This window comes from Triticum dicoccoides, unplaced genomic scaffold (genome assembly GCF_002162155.2).
Source record: "Triticum dicoccoides isolate Atlit2015 ecotype Zavitan unplaced genomic scaffold, WEW_v2.0 scaffold14361-7, whole genome shotgun sequence".
Lineage (NCBI taxonomy): Eukaryota > Viridiplantae > Streptophyta > Magnoliopsida > Poales > Poaceae > Triticum > Triticum dicoccoides.
The window spans coordinates 1-13,294 of record NW_021202003.1 but is presented as its reverse complement, the minus strand read 5'-3'; the positions used below and the strand labels follow the sequence as shown (position 1 = coordinate 13,294).

General features: G+C 44.9%; 1 non-coding gene across 1 annotated transcript; it reads right to left on the bottom strand.

The window, feature by feature from the left end:
- Window positions 1-13,006: 13,006 nt before the first annotated feature.
- Window positions 13,007-13,102, bottom strand: LOC119343856. The gene has a single exon (XR_005166305.1). It is a non-coding gene; the product is annotated as a small nucleolar RNA Z43 (small nucleolar RNA).
- Window positions 13,103-13,294: the final 192 nt, after the last annotated feature.

Here is a 13,294-nt window from a genome sequence, read left to right as displayed (position 1 = left end):
CTCCACCGACGGAGGGGCTCGCGCCGTCGTTGCCTACGCTTGAAGCCGCGGTCGCTGGCCCGAGTTGCGGCCCGCCTGGCTACGCACCGGTGCCCATGCGCTCCACGGTGAATGTCGAGGAGGCCCTCGCCTTCATCTCTACGCCAATTGGCGCCTCCGGCGTCGTCCGCCTCGGAGCCGGGATGGAGGGCGTCGACACCACCGCCCCGCCTCAGCAAGATATGGCCGCGGGCTTGAGCAGCCTCGCGGAACGGCGCTTCGGGTGCGTCGTCGCTGCCATCGACCGCCGCCCCGGTTCGTGGCTCTGGCTAGCCTCAGCCTCGCCAGCGCCGCGCCACAGGGAGCTCCTCACGACCCCATCATCGTCGCCTCTTCTTCGGATAAGGATGGCTCCTTGTTGCTGCGCCGGTGACCACCGTAGTCGCGAGGGGCTGCAACGGCCACTCCAACCGCCAGCGCCGTCGTGTAGGAAGTGGGGATCGAGCAGGTGGTGCAGGCTTTCACGTCTTCGAGCCTTAGAGCAACTCCAGCAGATCCCACAAAAATACGACCCGGGTTCACAAAAATCTTTTTTGGGGGTCAAAAACATACGCGGCCAAGCAGAACCCGTATCTAAACCTGCATAATTTGAAAAAATTGTTTCGCGGAAGAAATTGCACGAACATAGTTCATCACATACTACATTATTCATCACATACTACATAGTTCATCACAAACTACAAGCATAGTTATACGTTAATCTAGTACTAGGGGGTCGGATCTGACGGCGGCGAGGTCGCAGCAACTGGACGACGCCGGAGAGAAGCCGGACGCTCAATCCTCCTCGCCAGAGCTGCAGAGATTGACGTACTTCTCCACCTGCTTCGCGCGGATGCGGCGCCACTCGTCCGCCTTCTCGTTGGCGGCGACGTTGGCGGCGACCACCTGGCGCCACTCGAGGGCTTCGAGCTCCTCGGCGTGGCGCCGACGCTCCTCCTCCTCGCGCACGCTCCGCTCGGCGATGGCGGCGGCGACGGCGTCGAACTCCACGACGTAGTCCTCGGGCCCGATGACTCCACGGTGGCCGAGCGGAGCGGGCTCCTCGGGCTCCTCCTTCACCGGGACGAAGCCGAACGGCGCCGGCGGCTCCGGTTCCTCCTCCTCGTCCGACCACTCCCTCTTCACGGGGAGGAAGCCCGCGGCGGAGGAGGAGGAGGATCCGGCGTACGAAGAACGCGCGGAAGAGAACGACGCGCGCCGGCGGTCGTACTCCACCGTCTCACGACGGTCGAAGCTCGCCGGCGGCGAAAGCTCGCGGTTGGTCCACTTCCGCGCGCCGCGCTTCCTCGCGTCGTCGGACCGGACGCGCCGCTCGCGCTCCAGGTCCCTCTCCCAGCCGGATCTGCTGCCGGAGCCGCGTCCAAAGCTCCACATTCGCCCCCACATGGCGGCTGGAGGCGGGGTGGAGGGTCGCCGGCGGCGAGAAATTGGGAGAGGAGAAAGGGAAATCGGGTGGCTCGCGGCGGCGGAGGATAGGGTTTGGACCCGCAAAAGGGTCGCGGAACCGCACTTGTAGGGCTCGGGGGGTGCGGTTTGCGGGCTACGGCAAAAGTTTTTGCGGGCCGGGCGAGTATGTGGGCACTGTTCTGGCCGCAAAATTGGCCCGAGCCTGCATACTCGCCGGAATTTTTGCGGGCCGGGCGTTTTGCGGGGTCTGCTAGAGTTGCTCTTATCTGTAACCGCCGCCTCCTCCTCCTCTTATGTGGTGAGGCTGCGGGTGGGCCGGCCCCAAGGCAGTGGAGGCCCAGGCGCCTGGCGTGACCTCCACCCGCCTCCTCTGGGCTGGATTCATTGTTTTTTTTCTTTTCTCTATTTTATTAATAGTAGTACTAATTATTGTATTTGTGTAGTTTTTAGACTCTATTTAGTACTGTTTAGTACCTAGATTGACTGCTACTTACATTTTAGTCATGTTCCAGATTTATTCTTTGTTAGGACTTGTGTAATTATTAGTAGGTGTGTTTATATTATGCAATGGATTGATAATATAAATAAAGTACCGGATTTCATCTGGGAACGACATGTTCCATGTGTTTACCACATATCAAATTCTCTTTGAACATGTTTTTGCACTTGAGATTGTTTTCTCCCGCATATCAAACTTGCAAAAAATTTAATGTTTCTCCCTTATTATATTTGGAATCACAAGGTAATGAGTTGGATCTACTGCTCATATGCAGACTATTCCCTCTTACTATGAGGTCTACGTTTTTGTCAGTCTCGACAAGCGATTACCTCCAACGTGTATTTCCTTATATTTAAATTGTAACATACACAAGGTAATAGAAACATGCGCATCTACTGACATTATCAGATTATGCAGCCTATTACTGTGAGATCTATGTGATCTTCAATGTGTTATGTTCACACAACTGAGGTTGAGAAAATTTTCAAGTTATTCACTTGAGGATCAAATCTTTGCATTCTTATTACAGAACCATGATGGTCTTTAATTTACCGTCCATAAATTGATTATCTCTGGTTCACCCATGTAGGTCGAGATGACCGCCAAAGAGTTTGAGTAGCTTGCCGTCAATGGCTACAATTACCCTACATGGGCCATGGACATCAAGATAAGTCCAGACCCCCGAGACTCCTCTCCCGGACGGAGCCACGTCGCTGATAGAACAGCAGAACTATGCTACTTTATTCATCATAAGGCACCATATTCATCCAGATCTCAAGTCTGGGTATTTACACGAGGAATCTCCTAGTACTTTGTTTCTGGCCCTCAAAACGAGGTATGAACAACAGAAGGCAGTAGTCCTGCCAGAAGCACTCCATGATTGGACTCATCTTCGTCTTCAGGATTTCAAGTCCATTAGTGAGTACAATCCTGCGGTTCATAAGATCTGTTCCAAACTGCGCTTTTGTGAGAAGGAACCTACTTATGCGGAGAAGATAGAGAAGACTTTGTCTACTATGCTTCCATCAGATAGGATACTCCAACAATAATACTGTGCTCGTAACTATACTGTCTATTCCGAGCTTATTCACATGTTACTTCAGATTGAAAAAAATGATGAGCTGCTCGCTAAGAATGGCCCTTAGCACCCAGTTGGGGCACAACCTTTACCTAAAGTTCATCTAAATGTCGCGAATAGACAAAATTTTAATGGTACCTTTCGGAATAAACAATCCAATTTCGAGCATAGGGGAAAGCGCAATGGAAACAGGAGATCCAGAAACCCAGGCAAGGGAAAAGGCACTTCAAAGCACATGTTTGATAAATCTAAGCTTTGCAACAAGTGTGGATGCTACACGCATCCTACTGACAAGTGCCAAATGCCCAAGCATCTGGTTATGCTGTACCAGCAATCTCAGGGACGCAGAGGACCTCAAGGGAAAAGGTTTGAAGCCAACTTCAACCTTCATCCGCATAGCGCCAATGGAGCTGGTTGTTCGCATGATGTTCCTCCTGGACGGAGCAACGCCATGATTCCCCTTCCACCTGAGGATCCTGCTGACACGGAGAACATGTTGTTGGAGTACACCTCAAACGATGTGTTTGGCGACTTTGACTAGTCCCTCAATCTCCTTAGTGATCTACTTAATTATGTCCATTTGTGATGGTTGTAATAAGAACATAAGTTTGTTCTTGTTATATTTATATTATGTTGTATCATCACATTTGATATAATAAGAATGTATCCTATGTATTAACATGAGGTTTTCTTATTGAAAATTCTTTGTTTTATATAGTTCTCTATGGGGACAATCCGATGGAAGAGGAACTATGCCTTGTGGACAGTGGTACCACAAACTCCATACTGAGGGAGATGAAATATTTCCAAACTCTGAAAAAGATGAATGGATATATTTTAACTATCCCTGGACACGATACAGTGATTGTTGGCACTGGATGTGCCATATTTACCCTCTCCCAAGTGGTACACAAGTGACAACTGAGGATGCTTTATTGTATCCCGATTCTTCACGTACCCTGGTCAGTTATCGAGGTATCCGTAAAAATGGTTTTCACATTGAAACCCATGAAGACAACAAAGAGGAGTATCTACTCTTTACCAAAGATCACAGATATGGAAAAAAGGTACATGAGAAAATTCCTTCTCTATCGTCTAGTTTGAACTATACGTACATCAAACCTGTAGAACATGTTGCATACAAAGTAATTTTTCATAATGTTAACGCATTCCAAACCTGGCATGATCGCCTAGGCCATCCTGGAATTGGGATGATGAGAAAAATTACTAGCAATTTCATTGGTCACAGTTTGCTTAAGTCAAAATTTCCTCAATCTTCAGACTTTGTGTGCACATCTTGTGCCACGGGAAAGCTAATTTTGAGGCCTCCACACCTCAAAATACAAGCTGAACCACTTCAGTTTCTTGAACGTATTTGAAAGATCGTGGATGTCGCCTAGAGGAGGGTGAATAGGCGCTTTAAAATAATTATGGTTTAGGCTTAAACAAATGGGGAATAAAACTAGCGGTTAATTTGTCAAGCACAAAACCTAAAACTACTAGGCTCTCCTATGTGCACCAACAATGTATGCTAAGCAAGATAAACAACTAAGTGATAACAAAATATATAACATGAAACACTATGGCTATCACAAAGTAAAGTGCATAAGTAAAGGGCTCGGGTAAGAGATAATCGAGGCACGCGGAGACGATTATGTATCCCGAAATTCACACCCTTGCAGATGCTAATCTTCGTTTGGAGCGGTGTGGAGGCACAATGCTCCTCAAGAAGCCACCAAGGGCCACCGTAATCTCCTCACGCCCTCGCACAATGCAAGATGCCATGATTCTACTAAGTGACCCTTGCTCGTACAATTGGCAACCCTTTGGGGCGGTCACCAAACCCATACACTTTGGCAACCCTTGGGGGCAGTCACCAGTACCCGTCAAATTGCTTGGGGGCGATCTCCACAACCTAATTGGAGACCCCGACGCTTTCCCGGAGCTTTATACCACAATAATTCAGCTCCGAAGCACCACTAACCGTCAAGGGCGCCCAAGCACCCAAGAGGAACAAGCTCTAGGGTACCAAGCACCCAAGAGTAATAAGCTTCTCAACTTGTAACTTCCACGTATCACCGTGGAGAACTCAAACAGATGCACCGAATGCAATGGCAAGGGCACACGGAGTGCCCAAGTCCTTCTCTCCCAAATCACACCACAACAACTAGTGCTATGGAGGAAAATGAGAGGAAGAGCGAAGAAGATAACACGAAGAACTCCAAGATCTAGATTTAAGGGGTTCCCCTCACATAGAGGAGAAAGTGATTGGTGGAAATGTGGATCTAGATCTCCTCTCTCTTTTCCCTCAAGAACTAGCAAGAATCATTGGAGTGACTGAGAGATAGCAAGCTCAAAGAAGGTCAACAATGGGGGAAGAACACGAGCTCAAGAGATCAAATGCAATGGGGAAGAAGACCCCCTTTTATAGGCCCTGCCAAATCCAATCGTTATGCCTTCAGCCCGCACACAAGCGGTAGTACCGCTCGGGCGAGCGGTACTTCTGCTGGCATGGTAGTTTCAGCCGTAACATGCAACTCAGAAACTCAAGGAGGCGGTAGTGCTGCTGGAGCGATACTACCGCTAGGTGTTGCGTGTACACGTGAAACCACGGTAGTAGAGTACGGCAGCGCGGTACTACCGCCCACTACTGCCGCTCTACTTCCGCGCAAAGGAAAACCGAATCCAGAAGCTAAAAACAAGCGGTAGTGCGCACGACACTGGAACCGCGGAAGTACCGCGCAAGCGGTACTACCACTGTCTCCCAACTACCACCATGAGACCGGTAAATAGAAAACCTATCAAGCGCAAAACTTTGCCTTACACATAGTCCACTTGAGCTAGATGATGGCGATATTGATTTCCTCAAGTTGGACCACCTTTCTTGATTGTGTTGGCTTGATGAAGACTAGTTGATTGCTCGCCATACTCCACTATGGGTGAGCCACTCTCCGGCACATCTTCACAAGTCCATTGTCACCACAATGGACGACAAGCTTCAAGCATGATCTCTTTGTGATGCTTCACTTGAACTTGCACACGACAATCTTGATGACGAGCACCACTTGATGTCAACCTCCATGGGTTATATGAGATCTTCCTCTTGACTCAAGCCCATGGAAACATATCTAACCCCACATAGAACTCTCACGTAGACCATGGGTTAGTACACAAAGTGTAATGGACAATGCTTACATACCATGGGATCATTTGATCCCTTTCGGCACATCTTCTACGCTTTGTGAGTTGATCAACTTGATTCACTCTTTGACTTAGTCTTGATCAACAATGAATCATGACCAATCTTTATATAATTCCTTGAATAGCACCTTGGTCAACACATAAACTCCTTGAAACCAATAGATTGACTTCAAGAAATTCCCTATGGACAAATCCTTCAAATATAACTCAAGGCAACCATCAGTCCATAGAGTTTGTCATCAATTACCAAAACCAAATATGGGGGCACCACATGTTCTTTTAGTATTCAAGGAGACATTTGCGGTCCCATTCAACCATTATCTGGACCTTTCAGGTACTTCATGGTCTCATTGACACATCTACATGATGGTCACATGTGTGTCTTTTATCCACACGGAACCATGCATTTACCAAGATAATGAGGCAAGTCATTAAGTGATACGTCTCCAACATATCTATAATTTTTATTGTTTCATGCTATTATATTATCTACTTTGGATGTTTTATATGCATTAATATGCTATTTTATATCATTTTTGGGACTAACCTATTAACCTAGTGCCCAGTGCCAGTTTCTGTTTTTTCCCTTGTTTTAGTCTTTTACAAAAAATCAATATTAAAGGAGTCCAAATGGAATAAAACTTTACGGTGATTTTTCTTGGACCAGAAGACATCCACGAAGCTACGGGAAGAGGCCAGGAGACCCACGAGGCAGTCACAAGCCACCAGGGCGCGCCCTAGTGGGCGCGCTCCTAGGGCTTGTTGGCCCCTCGTGGCTCTTCTAACCCTAACTCCAGCTCTATAAATACCCAAATATTCCCCTACGACAGAGGGCACACCGAAAATACTTTTCCACCACCGCAAGCTTCTGTCTTTGTGAGATCCCATCTTGGGACCTTTTCCGGTACTCCGTCAGAGGGGGATTCGATCACGGAGGGCATCTACATCAACCTTGCTGCCCTACCGATGATGTGTGAGTAGTTTACCACAGAGCTACGGGTCCATAGCTAGTAGCTAGATGGCTTCTTCTCTCTCTTTGATCTTCAATACAATGTTCGCCTCGATGTTCTTGGAGGTCTATTCGATGTAATCTTCTTTTGCGGTGCGTTTGTTGAGATCTGATGAATTGTGGATTTATGATCAAATGATCTATGAATATTATTTGAGTCTTATTTGAACTCTTTTATGCATGATTAAGATATCTTTGTATTTCTCTCCATCTATCGATTTGGTTGGGCCAACTAGATTGGTTTTTCTTGCAATGGGAGAGGTGTTTTGTGATGGGTTCAATCTTGCGGTGTCCTCACCCAGTTACAGAAAGGGTAGCGAGGCACGTATTGTATTGTTGCCATTAAGAATAAAAAGATGGGATTTATATCATATTTCTTGAGTTTATCCCTCTACATCATGTCATCTTGCTTAAAGCATTGCTCTATTCTTATGAACTTAATATAGATGCAGGCAGGAGTCGGCTAATGTGTGCAGTAATAGTAGTTGATGCAGAATCGTTTCGGTCTACTTGTCACGGACGTAATGCCTCATGATCATTGCCTTAGATATCGTCATAACTTTGCAATTTTCTATCAATTGCTCAACAGTAATTTGTTTACCCAACGTATGCTTTCTTCGAGAGAGAAGCCTCTAGTGAAACTTATGGCCCTCTCTATTCCTTATCATATATTTTCAAATCTATAAAACCAAAAACCCAAAAATACATTGCTACAATTTATTTGTGTTTACTTTATTTTACCTTTTATTTACATTTTAAATCTATATATATTAGATCTCACTCTTGCTAGTGATCGTGAACGGATTGACAACCCCATTTTCGTGTTGTGTGCAAGTGTTTGTTAGTTTGTGCAGGTGCATCTATTGGGGACTTGCTTGTGCCTCCTACTGGATTGATACCTTGGTTCTTAACTAAGAGAAATACTTATCTCTACTTTGCTACATCACCCTTTCCTCTTCAAGGGAAGAATCAACGCAAGCTTGAGAAGTAGCATTAAGTTGCAAGCCCATTATACAGAAAGTCAAATTAAGCCAATTCGAATGGACAATGCCGCAGAATTCTTCTCACGTGCTTTCAATGATTATTGCATGACTTTGGGGATTGAAGTTTATCACTCTGTTTCATACGTCCATATGTAAAATGGTTTGGCTGAATCATTGATTAAGAGGATCAAACTCATTGCAAGACCTTTGTTGATGATTTGCAACTTGCCAACCTCTTGTTGGGGTCACACCGTTTTACACGCTACTGACTTGATACAATTGAGGCCAACTTCATATCATAGTACTCCCCCTCTGCAATTGGTACATGGGAATTCTCCTAGTATTTCCCATCTGCGTAAGTTCAGATGTGTTGTATACATCCCGATCTCACCACCACAACGGACATCTATGGGCCCACACAGGAAACTGGGGATCTATGTGGGGTACAAATCACGGTCGATTATCAAGTACCTATAACCCCTTACTGGGATCTGTTCACAGCCCGTCATGTTGATTTCATATTTATTGAGGAGCATTTTTCGACATTAGGGGGAGATTTCAAGTACCAGAATGAATGTCCGGAACTTGATTGGAATGCTCAAGCCATTTCATCCTCTGATCCATGTACCCAAGAGACCGAACTCCAAGTTCGGAAAATCATTAATTTGCAACGTCTTGCAAATAATCTGCCAGATTCATTTACTGGTCTAAAAGGTGTTACAAAATCCTTAAATCCGGCCAGAAATGCGTCTGAAAGAGTGGAGGTATCAATAAAAACCATTCAACTCCCTATTCCTAAAAAGAGGGGGAGTAGTACGACCTCTGACCTGGAGCATGCTTCTAGCAAGTAGCAAAGAAAATCGAGGAGAAAAACCTCGGAGTCAGTAAATGCAAGTCAACTCAATGTTGACAAACACCTGATGGGCAGTATACACCCAGTGGAAGGGCAACCCCCACAACCCAGCTTCAGTTTGCACACACTGGCTGGGACATCGAAACACCCGAACTCATGCGTATTGGGAAATGACGAAGAGTCACTAGGGGTACAGGAAATTTTCGTCAACTATGTTGATTCTGGAGAATCATTTGACCGTAAGACTACCAGTGTCGACATATACTTTGATGAAAAGATTGCAGATACCCTTCCCACTGATCATGATCCAAGTACTATCATTGAGTGCCAAAAGCGCTCCGATTGGCCTAAATGGAAGGATGCAATCCAAGCAGAAATTGCCACGTTTAACGAAAGAAAGGTATTTAATTAAGCAATACCGACACCTCCCACTGTTTTCCCCATGGGATTCAAATGGGTATTTTGTCCGGGAGCGGAATGAGAACAACGAGGTGGTGAGATATAAAGGCGAGGCTGATAGCACAAGGTTTCACACAGAAACCCAGCATTGATTTCACTGAAACATATTTCCCAGTAATGAGTGGAACTACTTTCCGATATCTTATATCTTTGCCAGTGCAAAATCGTCTATCTATGCAGTTGATGGACGTCTGACTGCATATCTTTACGGGTCACTAGATTCGGACATATATATGAAGGTTCCTGGCGGAATCTTTGTCACGAATAAAAGTGCAAAACGCAACATGTATTTTGTAAAGCTAAATAAGTCATTATGTGGCTTAAGGCAGTCGGGGTGGATGTGGTACAACTGACTCAGTCAGTTCCTCTTCAGAAAGGTTACTCCAATAGTAGTGATTGCCCATGTGTCTTCATCAAGAAGACCTCTACAGGATTTTGCATCATTTTTGTGTACGTTGATCATCTTAACATCATTGGAAACACACCAGACATTGATGAAGCACGCAATCACCTAAAGATGGAGTTTGAGATGATGGATTTGGTAAAACCAAATTTTGTTTGGGTATTCAACTTGAGAACATTCCCTCATGAATCATGGCACACCAAGCTGCCTATATCCAAAAAGTATTGGAAAAATTCAATATGGACAAATCCTACCCATCTGAAACTTCATGGTGGTTTGTTCTCTAGACGTAGATAAAGATTCCATGATGGAGAAGAGGTGTTGGGACCTGACGTTCCATACCTTAGTGCCCTTGGAGCGCTTATGTATCTTACAAATTGCACGAGACCTGATATTGCTTTTGCAGTGAATCTACTTGCTAGACACAGCGCAACTCCCACCAAACTTCACTCGTCTGGAGTGAGGAATATACTTCGATATCTCCAAGGCATAAAGGATCTTGGCCTACTTTTCCAGTTCCCGGAAAATCAGGATTCCGATATGATTGGATACGCAAATGCTAGCTACTTATTTGATCCCCATAATGCCAGATCACAGACCGACTTTGTGTTCCTACATGGTGGTACTGCTATCTCATGGAAGTCTTCGAAACAGACTCTGGTGGCAACAACTACCAATCATTCTAAAACAATTTCATTATTTGAAGGAACATGTGAATGTGTATGGCTTCGCAGAATGATAAACTACATACAGCAGTCATATGGAATTGGTTCGATAGAAGCACCTATCATTATCTATGAAGATAATGCGTCCTGTGTTGCACAAATGCAAACATGATACATCAAGAGTAATATCACTAAACAAATTTCTCCCAAGTGTTTTCCCCCCATGATCTTCAGAAAAGTGGGGAAATAAACATCTTGCAAGTTAAATCATGCGAAAATCTTGTTGATTTGTTTACGAAGTCTCTACCAAATTCTACATTCCATAAATATGTTCATGGAATTGGTATGCGACGACTTCGGGACTTGCAAGTATCAGGGAGAGTCTCTTCTTGAGATATCCTTGTTCAAACATCACATTACGTTGTTTCTCTTTGTGAGTTTGTGTTTCAGGTGCTCATCAAAGATTTTTATGAAGAACTTTTGGACAAGAATCTTTTTAAGATAATAGAGCTGTCTGGACAATCGTGAGATGATTCTACATGGTCAAGCGTAGATTATGGGGGAGGGGTGTTAAGATTAATTGTAATTAGGGTAAATCTCCCCTTGCCCAACTGTCGTTGCGGTTTCTCCCGCAACGGACGCCTCCCCCTCTCGTATCCCTGGAACCGACGTCCCCTAGATGGATCGTCGCGTCTCTCCAGATTGAATAAAGGCCCATGTGACCATCGATCAGAGACAGAGATTTCATTCGATCTCAAACAAAACTAACAACTATTTTCTTCAAGTAATCACATTTTTTGTCATGTGAACTATGCATTTGTTGACCCGACCTCAGACTAGGAAAAGCACTACAAAAAAAACATATTTTGACCCTTGGTCGGTTTGCACCAAGAGGTTGCGGAACCTGTTTTTGAAAAAATGGACCATTGTAGACACAGAGTGTTTTGCACCCGACCGTATGATTAAGTACTTATCTGACGGACATGAAGACAGCAAACGCTCGCACAAGATCGGTCGGTTGAAGGAAATCATTTCCCCATGAGCAATTAGAGGAGCACTACGCGCCATCCACCTGATTCCAGCGCAGGCACGAGCCGGCTTGGGTACCGTCCGATCACACCTTGAACAACATTAGCCTTGGCTTTGGCGCTCGTCCCGCCTCATGAACCGCTACTACAATTTTTCCACATCCTTTGACCAGCGTAGTACTACTGCGTTTGCTTGTTTGCTTCGTGTATCTACACTATCATGTCATGCAAACAAAGCCCAAACAACAAGACCAATAAATAGGCAAACAAAAACACAAATCCTAGATAGTAATGTTGCAATAATTTTTTTATTTTGTCACTTCACAATAATCATGCAAAAATAACATTACAAAATTTACAACATGCTGTAAAGTTACGGTCGTCGACCGATGGAGAAGAGCTACAACTTTGCATTAGTGTGTGATTCGGCTTTGAAATATGACGATTTGACTTTGAAACATGGCAATTCGGCTTTCCATGAATGACATCTAGCCTTGTAGTGTCCTTGCACTCTCCCATCTCAACTTATAGTGGAGGCGCCCAACATTGCAGCAACTACCTGACTTGCAACAACGCCACCTAGCCTTTGTAGCGGCACGGGTCCTTGCTTGCAACATCAATGGCACCTCGAGCTTGCAATGGCTCCAACCAGACTTCACAACGATGTGGTACCCGTCCATGGCGGCGGTAGCCGGTATTGAAGCACCGGCCAGCTTTGTAGTGGCGTGCTCCCCTACACGTAACACGTGCAAAAAAAATGTTTCTAGCATGGTGCAACATTTCCACATACACTTCGCGTGTATGTGATCGTATTTTGGAAAGGAAACATTTTTTGTCAATCACATTCAACATGAAAATTATGTGTAAACAAATTCTCTAGTGGCAATAAAATGTTCCCAATGTAACATGAAAAATTAACACAACCAGAAAAAACTTCACAACACACATGTCATGCTTACACAATAAACAAGAAAACATGCTTGTAGCGGCCAAGGAAACCGCCCTTACAAGGTCACATGCCATGTTTGCAGTGTGACAGGCTGCCTTTGGAACACAAAAGAACAGCGCGACATGCTCGCAACATCAACACACTTCATCGGCAACATCGGCACAATTTGGGTGGTGATATGGCAGGATGGTCAACAAGTCAAGTAGATGCCAGTTACAACCAACAAAAACAAATACAATCTCCACCAACAAGTCAAGTAGATGCCAATAATCAAGACATCTACAACTTACTAATGTAAAGTTTTAAATGTACAATGCAAAAAAACCATACAAACAAAACTGTATCATTCTCCCTTAAGGATGAAAGGTCGTCAGATAGAAGCGAAAGACTAAACTATGCACTACTAATTAATGGTATGTACTACTAATTAAGAGGACTCAGAATATGGGTGGTGATATAGCCGGATGGTCGGCAAGGCAAATAAATGCGAGTTACGACAAACGAGACCAAATATCAATCTTCACCGTCCTCTACAATAAATTCAGACATGAGGTTGCAAAACATAACAAGCAAAATAACACACAAATTGTTTGATTCTCCTGAGAAAGGGAAGGTTGTACGGTCGTCAGATAGGAGCAAGATCATTGGCCTCATAGAGAAGATTAAATCGTTCCACATGAAGAAAATTCAGACATATCCTTGTAACACAAGCAAAAGGATC